This window comes from Euprymna scolopes, chromosome 19, assembly GCF_053919585.1.
Source record: "Euprymna scolopes isolate OS-2025 chromosome 19, ASM5391958v1, whole genome shotgun sequence".
In the NCBI taxonomy this organism is placed as follows: Eukaryota; Metazoa; Mollusca; class Cephalopoda; order Sepiida; family Sepiolidae; genus Euprymna; species Euprymna scolopes.
This window is the reverse complement of record NC_136500.1, coordinates 46,209,757-46,229,289: the sequence shown is the minus strand read 5'-3', so window position 1 is coordinate 46,229,289 and position 19,533 is coordinate 46,209,757. Positions and strand designations below refer to the sequence as shown.

The 19,533-nt window shown below is 32.4% G+C and overlaps 1 protein-coding gene across 10 annotated transcripts in view; it reads right to left on the bottom strand.

The window, feature by feature from the left end:
* The window catches only part of LOC145303550 (uncharacterized), a 553,816-nt gene that overhangs the window by 188,696 nt on the left and 345,587 nt on the right, over nt 1-19,533 (bottom strand). The window lies entirely within an intron of this gene.

The window sequence follows — 19,533 nt, the reverse complement described above, 5'->3', positions numbered from 1 at the left end:
GAAGAAAAAAATACCCGACAAGGACATGTGGTTTTAACCAACTATCTGTCTGAAACATTAGCATGTCCAGTGTCAGGACCTTATAAATTTGTCTATATCAATCAATCAATACATACACACACACACACACACACACACACACACACACACACATATACTCATGATATGCATTGTTAGAATTTTACAAAAATCAGACGTATCAGAGTTTGCATAAAGAGCTTCCATCTCCTTTATAGAACCAAATGAAATCAATATAAACTGCATTAGGCATCTTTATGCCTAACAAAATTCATAGTAATCGGTTAATTAGTTTATGAGTACATAAACTATATACACATACCTAACTTTATATAAATAAAGATATTGATATATATATATATATATATATATATATATATATATATATATATATGTATGTTTTTATTTGTTTTTGTTAGCGATACGTTTTGAATGAATTCAATTATTCATACAAAATTGCATTTTTACCTAAATGCGAGTTGAGAATAATTTTCCCTTTGACCAATTTGGTACCCCCTTAAATGGGGAGCGGCATATATATTATTTTTAAAATGTAATTATCTACTGGCACGTGTTTCGTCGTCTACGGCTCATCAGAGTGGCTGAATTATATTTTAAAAATAATATATATATATATATATATATATATATATATATATATATATATATATATATATAGAGAGAGAGAGAGAGAGAGAGAGAGAAAGAGAGAGGTATAGATAGAGAGCGAGAGAGATATATAGATAGAGAGATACAGGTGTAGATAGAGAGATACATGTGTAGATATATATATATATATATATATATATATATATAGATAGATAGATAGATAGATATGGATAAAAGAAAAGAGTAGACAGAAAGAGAAGATGGCAGAGGAGAAAGAGAGAAGAGAAGGAAAAGAGAAATAGTAAGAAAAGAGATGGGGAAAGGGTAGGAAGATTAAGATTTGAGAGAAAAGAAAAACAGGAAAGCTATAAAAGTAGGAGGGGAAGGAAGCAGAAGATACTTTTAAAAAAGGTGGGAAAAAACGTGAGGAAATAAAAAGGTACTTATGTATGTAAACATACGTGTAAAATATGACAGTTATTAAGAAAATATCAAGAAAACTTTAGTTATTAATTATTTGTGTAGGAAAAATATTTAGTGAAACTAATCTAGTAAAATTTTAATTAGAAATTTAAAAAAATTGAATTCAAACTGGATGATGCCATTTTTTGTTTCGAAGTAAAAACATTTGACTTATTTCCCCTAACTCGGTCATAATAGCGTCGTTGGATAAAATTTAAATTGGTTAAATAAAGTAAAAATACTGGATTAATTTCCCTAAATTTCAGTGTAGGATAATATTTTCCCACAAGTGGTCTCTAAAGTTGTCATGTTCTTTTATTTATAACTGCCATATTTCACGTGCATGTTTAAGTATCAATAAAAAGAATGAGGCAACTCGAAATTTTAACTCATTGGTCTAAGGGAGGTAAATCTATTTTACTAAGAATTGTTAAAAAAAATTTTATTTTTTCAACTACTTTATTTAATGTAACAAAATTTTATAACATTAATAACAAAACAAAAAAAAATAAAAATATGTAAAATGCGACGATATTGTAATTTTTCTGAAACAAAACATTCGAATAATTGTAAAACAAAAAAAAAAAAATAAATAATTTTTCGATGACTAATAAGTTAAGATTCCGAATAAAAACGTTTTTATATGGATAATCTCAGTTCATCTTAAAGTTCATTCTAATAAAATAAATAAGATTAGTTGTATTCAACCAGAGTTTTTAATTTTATTTTTGTTTCGTTCACTGCGCCAAATCTAACCATTTTCTCCTAATTAATTCATTGAGAAAACTATTTTCATTTTTAGACAATTTAATGAAGGAATACATGTCATTCAAAAATTATCTAAAAATTCGTTTTGCAATTAAATCTATAAAATAAAAATTGCCTCAGTCTAAAAGGATTTCTTTTTTACTGATCGAGGACTAGAAAAATGAAGGTAGCACGAGAACAAACGCTGCCATTTGTCGGCACTAGTGCAATTTAACTATCTGGAAATATTTTTTGATTTCGGTTTTGGAAAAGTTTTAGTTAAGAAAAGGGGAGACAATCCAAATTTTGATGATTTCATTTTTTTCCATTGAATAATTTCTCCAACTAAATAATTTTATTAAAAAAAAAAAAGTTATGTAAAAATACATTCCATCCATTTCATATTTTAAACTTAAAGTTACATTTTATTTGCATATCTTCAAAAAATATTTCTTCTAAAATTGATTATTTTGAAATATTGAATGTTACATTTTTGGGTTTTTTTTGTAAATTAAAAAATATTTATTTTAAAATATTATTTTTCATATAGCATTTTTTTTTTAATTCAATTCGATTCAACAAATGTTTCGATAAGTAATGTTTTCTATAGTGTTAATTTATCAAACTTGTTTTGAATCACCAGAAATGTTTAGTTTGAAAAAAAGAAAAAAAAACATTAAAAATTGGATTGTCTTCCCTTTGCCCTACTAAAACTATTCCAAACTTTAGTATGTCGACGCGTACAGATAACCATTATGCATCAACAAGAGAAACATTTATACACCAGATGATAAAATATTGGAAAACGTCACACAAATTAAATCGACGGCACGTTAACAAAGAGACTCATCATGTACAACTCACATCTATGCACTCGTTATATAGCCCAGTATAGATTGAAGATGTTAACTCTCAAATTAGCCAGCCAATTTTTTTGTCTATTTTTTGTAGTAGTGACAAATTAAAGTTATCTTCTTTTGTATTATTTGCAAACCTCCGAACCTCAAGAAAATCTTGTTGAACTCTAGAATCTGCATTGAATTTCGAATGAAACTTTTTATTTATTTCACAGGGGTAGCATGCTTCTATTCCGTCAACCATGACTGAGTAGATGTCTTAGGTAATTTGTAATTGTATTCTTAGTTGTTGCAATATTTTTGATATGATGGGAGGGTATGATCACCAAAAGTTAGAAGATTCTATTTATAGATACTGGCGATAGGAACTGATGAATCAAATGGAGCGACGTTCTGCTAGCAACCAATTAGAAGCCAGAATTGCCCCGTAAAAATATTGAAGCTTTCAGCGTTCCAGCACATAATTTTTTCGTGTCAACACAAGAAAGATCTTTTGCTTTTTGTCTGCAAAATTATAAAGTCTGAGACTTGTACAGAACAGCTACCCTCTGAAAACTCTTCATCTCCAAGACTTGTACAGAATAGCTACCCATCGGGAACTCTTGTGAAATTAAACATGGCTTTCAATTCAAGATTAGTATTGCACATACTGAGGATTGAACCGCCAACCTCCAGAAGAATGTAACTTAGAACTGAACTTTTACTTAGTACTTTATATCTGTTACATCATGAGTCTTTGTGAATGGGTACGGAGTTCAACAGAAAGTTTCCAGAGTTCAACAAGATATACCTGAAGGAGAACGGAGATTCCATCCAACAAAAAGTTGTGAGAATAACACTCAAGATGAGAACGGTAGCACAAATAATCCAAATTATCAATTGTCATCTCTAAAATTTAGAAACATAATTATCCTCTTTTGAAATCAAATTCAGAAGATTTTTTTGTTTGCGCCTTTAATATGCCTTTTTTTTGGGGGGGGGTATTTTAAAAAAGTTTTTAGGAAGTGGGTGTGTTGTCATCTACAGGCAAAGCAACAAGATATTTCCTTAGTAACTAAAAAAAAAAAAAAAAAAAATCCCCCCCTTAATCCTACCACTAACTTTAAGTCTGGTTGCCTTCTCTCCTATAAAATCAAAGCCTCCAAACGAATCATGAAAGCAAAAGTAACTTATACAAGCTAGTACCTTTTTTCTGCTACACAAACAGGTCAAGGGAGGATTTTTCTTTCTTTTTTTTTTTTTTTTTGAAAAATGACCATCTTTAATCATAATTTAGGATTTTTGCAAGAATCAGAAAACAAATTAAGATTTTTGCTGTTTAAAAACATAACACTCCCCAGTGAATGCATGCATGTATGCATGCAGTGGCTCTGCTGTTTTAACAGCATTGGCGACCACGGCTCTCCAAGTGTAGAGCTATGGTAATCTCGGGAAGACAAGTAAAGACGGTAGTTTTCCATTGCTTTCTGTCTTGGTTTAAATGCTCTCAGATACCAACCTGGAAATTTTTATGACTCGGTGCGGTACATATAGCACCTAACCTTCGCAAATGATCACTCATCTGATACTGGCCAAGCTCATCATTACTTAACTTTGGTGATCTGGCAAGAGCTGGTGTGTCAATATGATTGTGCCGTATAATGCTAAAGAAAATTCTAATTTTAGGAAATATATATTGCAGCAGCACTTTGCCGTTTAGTTTATAAGCTAAGTTCTGACTGGTTCAAGGTTAACTTCCATTCTGGCTTACCCATACCCAATCAGAGGTCATCTCTCAGGTGAGTTAAGCATGTGACAGAGTTTACAAAAAAGGTCAAACATACGACAAGTCTCATTCTTCCTTTCTAGCTTTCAGTACTGACAACACACTTAACAGGGCTCAGACTATTCCCCAAACTTATCTCTTGAGATGTAACAGAACTTACCTGGGCCTTTGGCTCTTGGTTCGACTTTGTCAAGGTAAATCCAGCAGGGCTACCGTCAGACGCTAACTTCAACCCACATATGTGAACTCTTTCTATTCCAGCAGGACTGCCTAACCTTTGGTGTCCGTCCATATATAAGTGGACTCATTACGACTAACCTTCTCATTTTCTACAAACTAACAAAGAAGATTCAATAAAGTTGTTTTTAAATGTTAGGAGATTCCTTATCTTTCTATTCTATGTTTTACGAAAGATTCAAACTAACAAAGTATCGCGGTTGCTGCTGCTACAATATATACTTGTTATGGGAATTAAAAATCAAGTAGTTTTTTTCATTAAGATATTCAAAATTTTCATTGATTCAATCTATGACTTGGGAGTCGCCATCTTGTTAATTATCACAAGCTTTCAGGGGCAGCAATCACAAAGAAAAAATTTAATGTCGCTAGGGTTAAAAGGTTAATGTTTTTGTTGCTCCTTGTGATTTCAAATGCGTCAATTTCTGAAAAAATTGAATATCTTCAATAAAATTTTTAAAAATAAAAAAGCAATTATCTTGCATATATACCGATTTAAGCAAATTCCGGTTTTAAAACTCATCGGAAGTAAATAGTGCAATTTAATTTGAAGACCCTGCTATATTATGTTCCTTTACGTAATCTATTATGATTCTTTTATTAAATTCATGTTTATTATGTAGTTGTATTATATTTGGACAAATACATATTTTCTTTTCATGACGTTCGTTTTTTTATAGCGTAAATTTCATAAAAATCGGACATACATATTTAAAGTTTTAAGTTCTTTTCTCATGATCATTGTACATAGAAATAGTTTGTTCTACCGTCTTTTTTTTCACTTTTGTAATGCTCTTTTTTAAAATAGAGGTTGCTAAAATAATTAAATAACTAGCAAGAAGACCCGGTGTTGCTCGGAATTGAGTGAGAATTACTACTATGTACTTTTTTCCACTATGCTTTTGTTGGTTTTTACTAACTTTTTTTCACCTGTTTTGCCCCCTAACATTTTTAGAAGAATCTGAAATGTTGGAAAACTCCCTAAATTAATGTCTTATCCACATTTCATTAAAAATTGAATATGTCCATTCGAAGTTTTAAGAGGAAGCGGTCTCTCCTCATTGGTCAGTTAGGAGTGGTAAAACATATGTTAAGATGGTGGCTGCTTGACTCAGCACCAATCTATGGTTCCCATCTTCTGTAAAACATTCACAATAGAACTTGTCTAATTACAACTACAGTCAATAGTTTACCTTTCTCTCTCTCTACTTACAACTAAAGAAAACATTCATGAGCAAAATTTCTTTCCTAGAAGTTCCTGTCTATGGAAAATAACACTGCCGGTTTGCTTTCCAGCTGACTACAACATGGTCGTTTTCAAGTCCGATGTAAACAAGTTCTTGATAAGCTGTCCTCTTAAATAAATCAAATTCTGTGCAATCACAACTATTATTACCAATCAAGGTGTTGTTTAACCGTTCACTTGGCACTCTTTTAATCCTTATCCTCAAGTAGATTTTGGACTTGATAAGTGGTGATACCTTACTAAAAAAAAAAAAAATTAGAAAAAAAATAAAGGGTAGTATATAGATTCGAGACCACTTCTATTGTTTTCTGGAGAATTTCATACATGATATAAATTTCATTAGAATAGGATATATTTGAAGCTTTAAAGGCGGTTTCACAACTACAGCTCCCTAAGATAGGAGAGCATTTAAAGATTCAGGAACACTTCCATTGTCCCCCCCCCCTCCCCCGCCAAAAAATATTTCATAAAAATACAATATATGTGAAAACTCATTATTCCCTTACAGATGCACTTATAGATTTGGGAACATTTCCATTGTATTCCCTAATAAATTTTACATAAAAATACACTTTTAGATTTTATGTAGATTCTCTAATCTTGCTTTTTATAGGGAGCACACAAACATCACACACGCACACACATATTGAGTTATATATATGTGCTAGCTTATATATATATAATTTGAGGTTGTTATTTTCCAGAGGTAAAGTAACCAATGAAGTATAATAAGGTTAATACAAGAGTGCTTAATACCGAAGTAGAGCAAGGTATACTTTTTATTTGTTTTGAGCAGTAACGTGTTGCTACACAATCATGAGCATGTTTCAGCTAATTAGTTTTTAGTAACTAGAGACCTCTTTAGGTGATACAGCTTATACGAAAGCAAAGTTTGCAATGAAAATATCAGGTCATCTACGTCAATAATTGTATAATCGTAGCAACACATTACTGCATGGGAGTCCCACAAAATTAGTTTTGCCGCTGTGTATTTATGTTGTTATCCATAACATCATTATGTTGGCACACTGATTCTCGTTAAATCACTGAAGTTAAGCAAGGTTGAGACTGGCCAATACCAGATTGGGAATACCAGGTGCTGTATGTAGGAGAACGTCGACAGCTTCTTGTAAGAACAGCAAAAACCTAACGTTGTAATCTCCCCTAACTGAGATATACATGTAACTGTGGACCAATCGTGAACTTAGTATTCCCTTGACACTTCCCCCTTTGGGGGAAACTGGTTTAACCTGGATAGGATGAATGCTGCTAACCTACAAATTTATGTTGTCATGAGAAGGCTTTTGATTGAAATACTAATTATCTGTGCAGTTATAAAGTTGAGCAATCTATTGCACTGACAGTGATATTAAGAGGCTACTTTTCTACTTACAATGGTATTTACATTGGCAGGAAGGTATGACATAAGTTCAGGAAGGTGGGAGCAAGCCAATATACCAGAAAGTGTAGTGCACTCTGACTCCACAAAAATATCTTGAGCAGCTTAACGTTTACCGGTAGTAGCACCTCAGATGATTGCCAATAAAACAACCTCTTCTTAAAGAAAGGTAAAACCTGGCAAGGTACACCCAAAACTCAACAGGACCAACTTGCTCAAAGCAATAAAAGGAGTAGCTACTAAGCGTCAAGATGTCTCGTTCTGAGTGATTTCAATGTCCCATTATTTAATCGAGCATTTTCAATCTGTCGTTTAGTCAATTAATTTCACCAAATTCGTCTGGAAAGATAGTTTCCTCAACAAACACGTCTCCATATCAACTAAATTGCAAAGCGGTCAGTAACTCTCTACCTTGATGTTGTGTTCACCTGCTATCGGTATCTGAACTTCCTGTGCTGACACTGCTGATAGATTGTGACAACACAGTTTGGGGGTTTGGGATGTATATGTCCTTTACTGCCCCACTGTTCCAAGTTTGGAAACAGAGAGTTTAATTGGCTACCAACTTTCAAGTCCTATTAGACGCTGCAACCACCTAATGATGATAGATTCACTAGAAAATTTCTGATGTTTTCCAACATCCTATGACTTTACTTGCTGATCAGGTAGTTCTCCTGAAGCAACCAAAAGGACAAACAAGAGCCTTGGCTTACCAGAACAGTGAAACAAGTAAAACTGTTGTGCAACATGGCTTGGAAAGAGTTTTAAAACAGTAGTTCTCCAAAGGTGTTTAAGGTCTATAGGCTTCAAAAGAGACAAGGCCCTGTATATTGAACAAGATAAAAGGCAGCATTATGAGAAGAGGATTGCAGACCAGACATACTATAATCCAAAATGCTTCTTTGTCCATGTTTAAGTCAACAGGCACTTAAATAACTAAATTGTTAAACTAAAAAATGAAAAGGCCTCTTGAGTACGATAACAGCCAACAATGTAGTATTTTTCCGACATATTTTCCAAAATCTACAAAAAAAAGCGATAGCCAATATACTTCACCATTATTTAGAGAAACTCAATGGAGGCACAACTTTGTTCTACAAGTTTTGCAATTAATTAATGGAAATAAAATCCCTGGTCCAGACAATCTGCATCTAAAATTACTTCAAAAACTCTATTCATCATTGGTCCCATCACATGGCTCTTTAACCTCAGTTCAAACTGGTAAACTAACTATTTGTTCCATCTTCAAAAAAAGGTGACAGAGAGGATCCTGTCAACTACAGACCAGGCTCACTAACTTCTGTCGTCTGCAAAGTCTTTGAGATTCTTCTCAAGTCAGCCATGATGCTTCATCTGACCACAGAATCAGATCACCCAAGTGCAATATGGCTTCATATCAAAGAGATTCTGCTTAGTAAATCTTTTGATTATGAAGGAGTGTGTCACTAAAATAATGTATGATGGCGATGCCACAGATATTGTCTTCTTTGATTTTGTGAAGGCATTTAATTTAATAAATCATAATCTTTTGCTCTATAAGCTCCAAACCTATGGCTTTCAACCACACGTGGTGAGATTGATAGGAGCCTACATTGCTGATCGTATCTTTCAGATGCAGGTCAATGGCTCTCTGTCTGGTGTTCCTTATGTGTTTGTGCTCTGCCCCAAGACTTGACACAGAATTTTTTGCTGGTTCTGGTATTTGTCAATGATTTGCCAGAGAGCATCTCTTAAAAGTGACTTTGAAAATTTCTGTAGATGCCTTCATCAAGTCTGAAAATGGTCAAACTTATGAGATTTATCTTTTAATGTCAACACACAACTAAATTCCAGTTGGTTCTTCACACAAATTGACACATGATGCCAAACTTGGCCTATTAATGTTGAATGAGATGACACGGTCCAAGGACTTGGGCATTGTGCTAAATTCCTTTTTTATTCCTGCTGCCCAATGCGTTTAGACAGTAAATATGACCAACAGTGTGCTTGTTTTTTCTCATCTTTGCCTCCATGAAAGCTGTCATCTTATTGCTATACATATCTCTGGTGCGACCTATTCTGGAATATGGCATCCAATCTTCATTCGTCTATTTTCTTGGAGATATTCAATACCTGAGATGGGTTTAGAAACTTGCGATGCAAATGGTCTATTGACTCTACATTATGCAAAAAAAATCCCAAAAAACAATGATTGGATGCCCTCAATATGTATTCGCTGAAGTCTAGATGGTTGAATGGAGATTGCATTTCTGCCTTAAACATTATGTGCAACAACAACAAGTTTCATGACCTCTTCTTCTTCACACGAGCTCTGCAAAAAACTCTTCGTGGAAACTTAGAGAAGCTGCACTTGAGATGATTTCGGCAAAATTTGCCAGAAGGTGTCTTTTTCGGTTTAGGTCATTGCATCTTAAATTTGTAGTCAGTATATAGACGATCAAACATGGCTGCTGATCTTTGGGTGATTACCGAGGCTGTGATCTTCATGGAACCCAACAAAGAATGTACCACAGTCACTTTTGTCTGATTGAGTTGCGTAGCTGAAGTCTGTAATATCAACAGGGTCTTTTTCTTTTTTTTTTTTTTTTTACATAGGAATCACCACTTATCAAGGCCTAGAGTCCACTCGAGGATAAGGGTTAAAGAGTGTACAGCAGTCAATTGGACAATATAGTAATCGTTAGTAATGAAAATTCGGTAAATTTGTTAACTTAAGTGGAACAGCTCATCAAGAACTTGTTTACATTGGACTTGAAGACAACCATATTGTAGTCAACTGAGTCTATATAGCTGATGTCTCTTAACATTGTGCCGTGTTGATTGAAGTGTTGAAATTAAAGTTTGCCTTTGAACTGCCGAATATCGTTAAATGTCTGTGTACAAAAAAGTTATTTCTTCAGTTTGCAATGTTCTCAGCACACACAACAACGACAATCCTTTTTTTTTTTCTTGTTTTGACGTTCGTAGAAAATCCGTATTGCTTTATTCCCACCGACATGCGAATTAACCGAACGTTCAAACGAATCCAAGTCAAAAACAAGAATGTCCTCACCAATGAAAGAAATACCGACTTTTTGTTTTCCAGGTTCAGAGGGGTTGGAGAAGGAATCTATTGTTTTTTTATTATTATCCCAGGTGAAACCGATGCATAGGTCCAGCTAGTTATATATACAACAATAACAAAATTGTAAATAAATAAATATGGGGAGATAACTCTCATCTCTTCCAGTTTAGATTTGTAAATAACATATTTCCACTAATCAATGAAAAATGAAATTACAGTAAAATGTTAAATCTAATAGTATTTTATATATATATATATATATATATATATAATCATCAAGGCTTTTGATCATTCCTAAAGGAGGAATCACTCTCTAGTTTCCTTTCACCCTGTTTTATGCCTGGCTGGGTAGAGCCAAGTAGAACCCTGTTGGTTGTCGTCTTCCTCTGATTTTGTTCCTATTGTTTAAAATACATTCTGTCATTCTAGATGTTTATCTACTGTCTGTAGATCTGAAGAGATGACCTGCCAGCATATATATATATATATATATATATATATATATATATATATATATATATGATTGGTGCAAAAATAATGTTTTTTGACATGAAGTTCAACATCAAAAACGACAGAATATTTGCACCAATCTTATATACTAGCAAAAATACCCGTCGTTGACTGGGTTCAAAAACAGCCTACAGAAAATGGACTCTGATTTATGAAAGTATGATAGCTTACGACTACTGGACCTGGAATAAAGGGAGACAAACGTCTCCTTTTCTTTGAGTTGAGGACTTTGGTGGCCTTAAGCGCCAAGATTTAATCTCACATTCTGTAAACGAAAGTTAGTAAATATGGGCCATTGTAACTTGAAAAATGATCGCATTTCACTTATCAGTTTTTGCCGTTAAAAAAAATTCCACTCAACCGATTTTCCATTTTTTTTATTCTCTTAAAGAAATACATGAGTTTTTAATTTAATATATTTTATTTCTTCCTTATGGAGTAATTTAACATTAAATGAAGCAGAAAAAATTGTTGTAGGTGTTCAATCTTTTCAGGACAAAATTTTAAAAATGTGAGGTTTCACTTAAAAAAAAATTCAACATGGTTTTTAAAAAAAAATGGTTTTAAACTTTTGACTTTACAGGTAATTTTCCACAAAACTATTCTTTTTTGTTTTAGCGGGGGTACCCGGCATTGCTCAGGTGTTTGGAGGTGTGTGTGGTTTTGGGTAAATCAAAACTCTGGGGTGGGGTGGGGGGATAAAAAAAAGTTTTGGTAGGTAAGTATGAGGATCGAACCCGAACCCTTGAGGCAAAGTTGGAAGTTAAAGTGTGAAAAAAAAAACAAAAAAAAAAACGTGCGACGTTAACCATTGAGCCACCACAAAATACTAACGGAAACACGTTTGAATTTATTTAACTATTTATAATTGGCAGGTGCACGTTGTAATGACTTAATGAGGTCAACTTTGACTGCGGGGTAGTATTTCCTTTACTGCGGGAACGCTTTTTTTTATTTTTATTTTCCCCAGGTTGTTGGGGGTGGGGGGGGGGAACCCAGCTCCCCATAAAAAGGGGATTGTCCAAATTGAATAGCAATTCTCTGATATAAGGAAAATATTTCCACATTGATCAAATCTGATTGCTTTCAGACATTTCCGGCGATCGTAACCAGAAAAATACCGCCATAATTAGTGTTGCTTTTATTATACGAAAAAGCCTAATCCACATGTGGCGAGCGAAAAATGTTGAGTATTTATCTTTTCAAAGTCGAGCAAATTAAATAGACAGGCGACCTCTGTTGTTAACTCGTAGATATTATGATTTATATGTGATATGAAAGTTTTAAGAAGTTGTGAGCCGACCGACCGCTTCTCGGAAAAAAGCCTTTTACAGACATACACAAAAAAGCGAACATGATGATTGCATACATGCATACACACATTTTCGCTTTTATATTTATAGATTATTTTATTTATTGATCTTTAATTTACCTTCAATTTGTGATATATAAATCTGAGGTGAGAAAATTAATTATTTTCATTTTAATAGATATTTCAAAATGGACGGGGGGGAGGGTGAATTTAAAAAAAAAAGTTTGTCTAGAATATTATATTCGGTTTATTGGAAAGAGCATAAAATTTCAAATTAAACCTGCAAATATTGTAAAAATTGAACCAATAGAAAAATTTTGATAGATTTTTAAATTGAAAAAAAAATTGAACTCGTAAAATTCAATTCATTTTATTATGTAAAAAAATAGCTGCATGAGCGCGCGCAGGCACTTTGTAAACACTTTTTTTTTTAAATAAAAAAATAATATTTCTATTATTTTTCAAAAAACTTTAATAATTTATTTTGGAAGTATATTCCACAAAAAAATTAAACCACTTTAAAAAGAGAAATTACGAGTTTTGTATATTTTATTCGCAGTTTTGTGTTAAGGGTGTCAAAAATTCCAAACAAATCCTGACACACCTAGTCGACTATCTTAACAAGCACCCAATATTATCACAAAAGAACCAATATTACATTACTTCACCCAATTAAAATATTATACAATAACAGAATAAACCAAGCTTTTTGTATTCATTAAAAAAGGCCTAGCCATAAAAATATTTCCTCTGCATTTTGGGTGAGATATAAGTGTAGTATCTGTTCTTAGTATCCCAGTGATATCTGTCAGTTTTCTATCAACGAAAATTCTTGCATATATGAAAAAATATGACAAATGGTGCCTATTCAAATTGGCACTTATAGCGATAAACAAGAATGAAGAAAAACTTTCATCGTATACCTACTTGTCAAGAAATGAAAATGGCATATTCCAAAAATCAAAAAAATTGATCAAGTAGTTTGTTTTTTTTATGGAAAACAAATTTGCCGTTTTTTACTGATAAGTGACAGGCCATATTTTTCTAGAGAACACAAGGAGAGATAATCAGTGATTATTTTGACAATTTCCATGTGCATTAGAGTTGTCTGCCTTTGTCCGCTAATTCGTATGGACACCTTTTTTTCACTCTCATCGAAACAGATATGAATCACGTGCGATCAAATCTTTTGGTGTGCACATATACAAAGTCTCTAATCTTTTATTTGGATATGTGCATGTGTTCTTATACAGATTTGTACAATTTCAACTTTTCTTTCATGGATGTATAATTTTTTGTGCGTAAATGTATCGATTCTTGTATAAGAATATATTTGGTTTTCTTGAATAAAAAAAAAAAATATTTGATCAAATTCAGTGATTTTTGGAATTTTTCATCTTCGTCCCATCACTGGTATGTACATCAAACAGGCTTTCCTGTATTTTCTTTAATTTTAAATGCCGGCATAAGTGTCAATCTGAATATGCATTGACAATACAAATTACAAATATATCTTACATAATATTGATTCATTATAAAAACTGTTTTTCAGACAAATATGCAAATTAAGCTGCTCGTGGGCGTTTGCAGATTACTATATATACGAGATTTCAAAATCTTATGTTACATCATTGAATAAGCATAAATTGTTTGGATGTTAATATTGTTAGAATAGATGAAAAAAAAAACGGGTTTGTATTGCTATACACATAGATTCGAAAAAGTTGTCAAAAAACAAATATATAACAAATAAATGTTATCAAAGGCAAGATAAGTTACTTTTCTACCTAACTGGATACTTTTTTAGTGTTTTTATTTAATGTAACATGTTTATTCAGCTCGAAAAACATACAGTGTTTACTGATGTATTGGAAAATTCAAAATGGCGCCCGACTCTCTCTTGAACATGGCAAGTTTGGGAAAATGGATGAAAAATTAAAAAAAAATATACAAAATACTGTTAGAAACTCGCTTAATATGTTGCCGTGACATAGGCTGATAAAAAAGCTAGGACACTGGGTATATCCTTGGTGATGTCATTAGCTAAAACAAGTTGAAGACGCCAGGAAAATCCTTCATGAAGTAAAAAAAAAGGAATGCCATCATTTATGAAAAAAGATCAAAGACGACCTGAGACTCAAAGGGTCACAGGATGTCTACGTGAAGAGTGATTGCATTCACATGCTTAACAAACCTTCTCCACTTGAACGATCTGATAAAAATAATAATAATAATAATAATAATAATAATAATAATGATAATAATAATATTATTATTATTAATATTATCATAATAATAATAATAATAATAATAATAGGTCCTGGATATGACCTAAAACTATATCCGATGGTGAGGCCCCACCTTGCGGGCCTTGGGGAGTGTGGAGCCACCCTTTAATTGCCATTACTCCCAGGTCCACTCTGACCCGGAGTGGTAGTACCTGTTAGGGTCCCAACTATGGGTTAAATAGAATCCGACTTAAAAAACAAATATACTCCATTAAAAATCGTTCCTCAAAATAACTAGATTCGGCATTAAATAACCTGAAAAAGGTTGATATGCCGTAAAACAACCAACGAACCAATAATAATAATAATAATAATAAACAAAAAAAAAAAAAACAGCAAAAGCTTTAAACACATTTCTCTCAGAATAATAAAGTTAATGGTCTTATGAAATTTAAACTCCAAATATGATTGCTTATCTCTATAATATATTGAACAGATATCAACACATTATGCTACACCCAATCAAAAAAAAAAAAAAAAATTAGTGTTCGGACGATTAATCGGAATTGGGAATCAGATCTTATGAGGGTATCAGAATCGAAAAATTTGTGCCTCTTTTCTGATGCCAAAACGATTCTTTTAATTATCCTTTTTTTTTTTTAATTTGATTTTGTTTAAAGGAAAATATTCCATTGCTGGTAGTAGTAATAATAAAATAATCAATATTTATTACTTTTGAACTACCAGGAAATCTAAAACCTATAGATCATCTCTTACAAGTATGTTTTTACATTGGGGAAAATGTCTGCACATGAGCTTACAGTGATCGGGGAAAAAATAAAAACTTTATAGTTAAATATTTAGAGATTCATAAAGAATCGGAATCAGTAATTGTATCGGAATCAGGAAAAATATTGGAATCGCCCCATCACTAATATGTATATATGTGGATATGCAGTGCACTACCTAATAATAAAAGAGAAGCCAATACCTGGGAAAATAGTTTCATGACAACAGATTATCCATCCCTTCTTCACCACACAAAAAGAAGGATGTAATACCTGGGAGAACTACTCACACCCCACTTCTTCAAAAAGGAGGAGGTAATCTCTGTGAGGACAATATTATAAAAGAAAAAAATCATATTAAACTACCAAACTAATCTATACATCTATAAAAATGAAAATATGTGTGGGTGTGAGTTTCTTTGAGAACAAAAAGGTGTGGATCTAACAAGCTCAATATACAAGTGTATAACACGAGTTATTAATAAAACATAGGTTAAACGACTATGGTTTCATCATGAAAGAACAATGCGCTCTCGCTCTCTCTAATACATATGTATGCGTGCCTCATTTTGCACACGCGTGATCAAATCTTTTGGTGTGCACATATATAAAGTTTCTAATCTTTTATTTGGGATATGAGCATATGTTCTTATACAACTTTGTACAGTTTCAACTTTTCTTTCATGAGTGTGTATTTTTTTTTTTTTTTTTTTTTTGCATAAACGTATCGATTCTTGTATAAGGATATACGTTTTTAAAGTTTTGCAGGTTTTCCAATCTAGACCTACATAAGTATATGCACTTTTTTCATGCTTTGCATGCAAAAGTGTGTATAGTTTTTGTGAAACAAGTTTTTTTTTTGTTTTTTTTTTGTTTTGACTTTAATCTTAAAACTTTTTTGTGCATATATGTATTCCTATGGAGCTGGGATTTCCAAACTACGGCCCCCAGGCCAGATCCAGCCCACCAAAGTCTTTAATCTGGCCCACAGAGCTCCTATGGAAAGCGTAAAATATTTATACAAAAAGTTTTTAAATGGAAATGTATAAAAATAGTGTGTCGGGTTTTCTTTTTGTTCAAAAAATGGTTAAAAGAATTAGCATTTGGAGAACCAGTTTCACTAAAAATCAAAGCTAATGAGTAAAACAGTATAAAACCCGACCAGGTCTTTTTTTTTTTTTTTAAATTATTTTGGCCTGCATAGCTATAAAAATTCAGCAATATGCATCCCCCCCACTCGAAATTTTTGGAGATCCGTGCTATACAGTAATGGTTTCCAACACAAGTTCGTCAACCCACAAGAATGTACATTTGATTTTTATAAATGCCAACTGAGCATGATTGAGATCAATTTGATGGATTATCCATTATTTCGAAATTCTAACGTAGGAATTTTCGCTTTATTATCAGTTAATACTTTTTGAGTCGTATTATTATTGTTATCATTATCAATAGTATTATCATTATCATTAACGTCATCATTATTATTATTAGGAGTAGTATTATTATTACCATCACCACTTTTGAGATTTGAGTGACAATAAGCCTCTCCAAGGTCCACACTCTCCACACTCTTCCAACTCTAGGCAGTGCATGTCCTCCTCAGCATTTTCATCCTCCTTGGCCCTTCTTGATTATTTTGCATGATATCAGCCTAGGCTGGTGCCATCTCTCCTTTTTATTTTTGAATGAAAATTCTTGCAATTTCAGTTGACATGATGGTGTTCTACCAATGCTTCTGTTTGATTTCTATCATAACTTCCATGTGACTGCTTTATGTTCACAGTTTATGAGAGTTGGTTTCTGCATTCTAGAATTTCCCTTAAACTATTAGCCGTTTTCATTACTGTTGACAGCTGTATAGTTTCAGTCTTTCCTTTGATTCCAATTATTATAATTTACTCACTAGGAGTAGTCACACAAGCCATCATCAAAGATTGCTTGTTGAGGACAACGTGACAACAAGTCTCTCTAGATTTCCAGTACTCTCCACCTCTTTTGATAATATTTGCAAAAGAATTTGCATTATTGCAACAGTCGCTTACCATTAATTTCTTGTTGGCAACGATCATTGGTCTTCACTGAAATTTGGGTGGCAATATCATCTTCTCCCAAGGTCCCAATCCTCTTTGCACTCAACCAGCGGAGGTTTGATTAGTGCTTTCTCTCTTTGGTCTTTCAATCCTCCTTGACCCTCCTCATTTATTTGATGTGGTGCCAGTTTATGGTGACATACACACACAAAAAAAAAAAAAAAAAAAATAGGAGGGGTAGTGTCTTACAGTTATACCGTTGATTCTATGTGATGTTCCTTTGCGCTTTACATCTGTAACCGTTTCTGCGTGTCCAGTTTGTGTCTGTAGTTCATGTGTGAAGCTTTTTAGGCTTTTTAAAACCAAGTATTTTGAAACCGCACTATGGAGTTAACTTTTTAAATAAGAATTATATATCATGCATGAGGAGGATGGAGGGGGGGACAATGATTTTTACAGGTGATTAGGTGTGGCTTGTCTTCCCCCCTCCCTTCCACCTCGGTAAGAACCACTTTTTTTTGTATAGGCATATGAGTTTTGTGCACGTGTGAATGCAATATATAATTTTATTATTTTATATATACATTATTGTGTGTGCATATATATAATATATGTGCATGTGTATAGTATATATATATATATATATATATATGTGTATGTGTATATAGTATAATATATGTGTGTATATATCTAGTATAATACATGCGTATGTATATATATATATATATATGTGTGTGTGTGTGTGCGTATGTTTATAATATATGTGTGTATGTAATATATGTGTGTATAATATGTGTTTGTCTGTGTGTGCATGTGTATGAAATAATTTGATTAAATGAAGCAAAATAAAATAAAAGGAGTTAAAATAATTTATAATCTTTCTCAAATATTACATAAATATTAAAAAAAAACAAAATTATAATAGATATTAATAAGAAGCAAATCAAAATGGAATACAAAATATTGAACATTATAGACACAGTGGACATATAGTGATCTCCAAGGGCAGAAAGTTAATACTTTTCAAACTATTTTTTAACACTTCGCTCAGTATATATGTTTACCCTCTCTTATGAGCGAATAAGATTTCTCTCTAATTTTTAAACATCTGAAGAAAACGTGTATTTTATCGAAACGTCATATTAATTGAACAGCATTTATATGACGTTAGAGCAATCATTACTATTGGCGACAGAGATGATTTTAAAGAAAATGCAATTGGGGAATTAGTAAAAAGCTATTTATGGCGGACCTGTACGAGAGTGCCCCTACTACTAAAAACGCGTTTTTTTTTTGTTCCTCCGCCCCCAACGATTATGATAGATTATAGATTTAATTATCATATTAGCAGAAAAAAACTTTGATAAAAAATAAAATTTAATTACTTTTAAGAAGGGGGTTCACTTTCTTGTTATAATGTTCTACTTACTTGCTCCCTGACTTACTGTACATCTCTTCACCAAAGTGTCACGTGATTATTCACGGTGATATTTTCTTAAATTCCCTTACAACGAACGGTAAAAAAAAAAAAAAAATAAATAAATAAAAAATGTCCCCTACTGATCCTGAAATATATTTAAGCGTCTTTTAATACGAGACTAGTAGGCCGTCTTTTTTTTTTTTTTTTTTTTTTTTTTTTTTAAATTATCAAAGTTACATAGACACAAGAACTATGTACACACAGAAAATCTCACCGGTCACGTTACACTTCGGTAAAGAGATGTACAGTAAGTCAGGGAGCATGTAAATAGAACATTATAACAAGAAAGTGAACCCCTTTCTTAAACGTAATTAAATTTTATTTTTTATCAAAACTTTTCTGCTAATATGATAATTAAATCTATAATAATCGTCGGAAAAAAATTTAAAAAAAAAAAAAAAAAAAAGGTGAGAAAAAAAACCAACACATTTTTAGAACGGGGGTCACTCTCGTACAGGTTTTCGCCCAATTCATTTTTGTGTGTGACCTATTTGCGTTTAAAAATAAAATAATACAAGTAATAAGCCTTTGAAGTGACTGTGAATATCGATACTAAGCAAAGTAGCCATTTTGTGTAGCCAATTGTTTACATTATGAACCTTACCCCCACCCACTAAAGATGGCTATCTTGTTAAGAATTGATATTTACAGTAACTTTAAAGATTGATAACTTATATTAAATATTGATTTTTTTTTTCAAAAAACGCAAATAGATCACAAATGAGTAGGTAAACGAAAATAAATTGATTTTGATTAATTTCCCAATTTTATTTCCTTT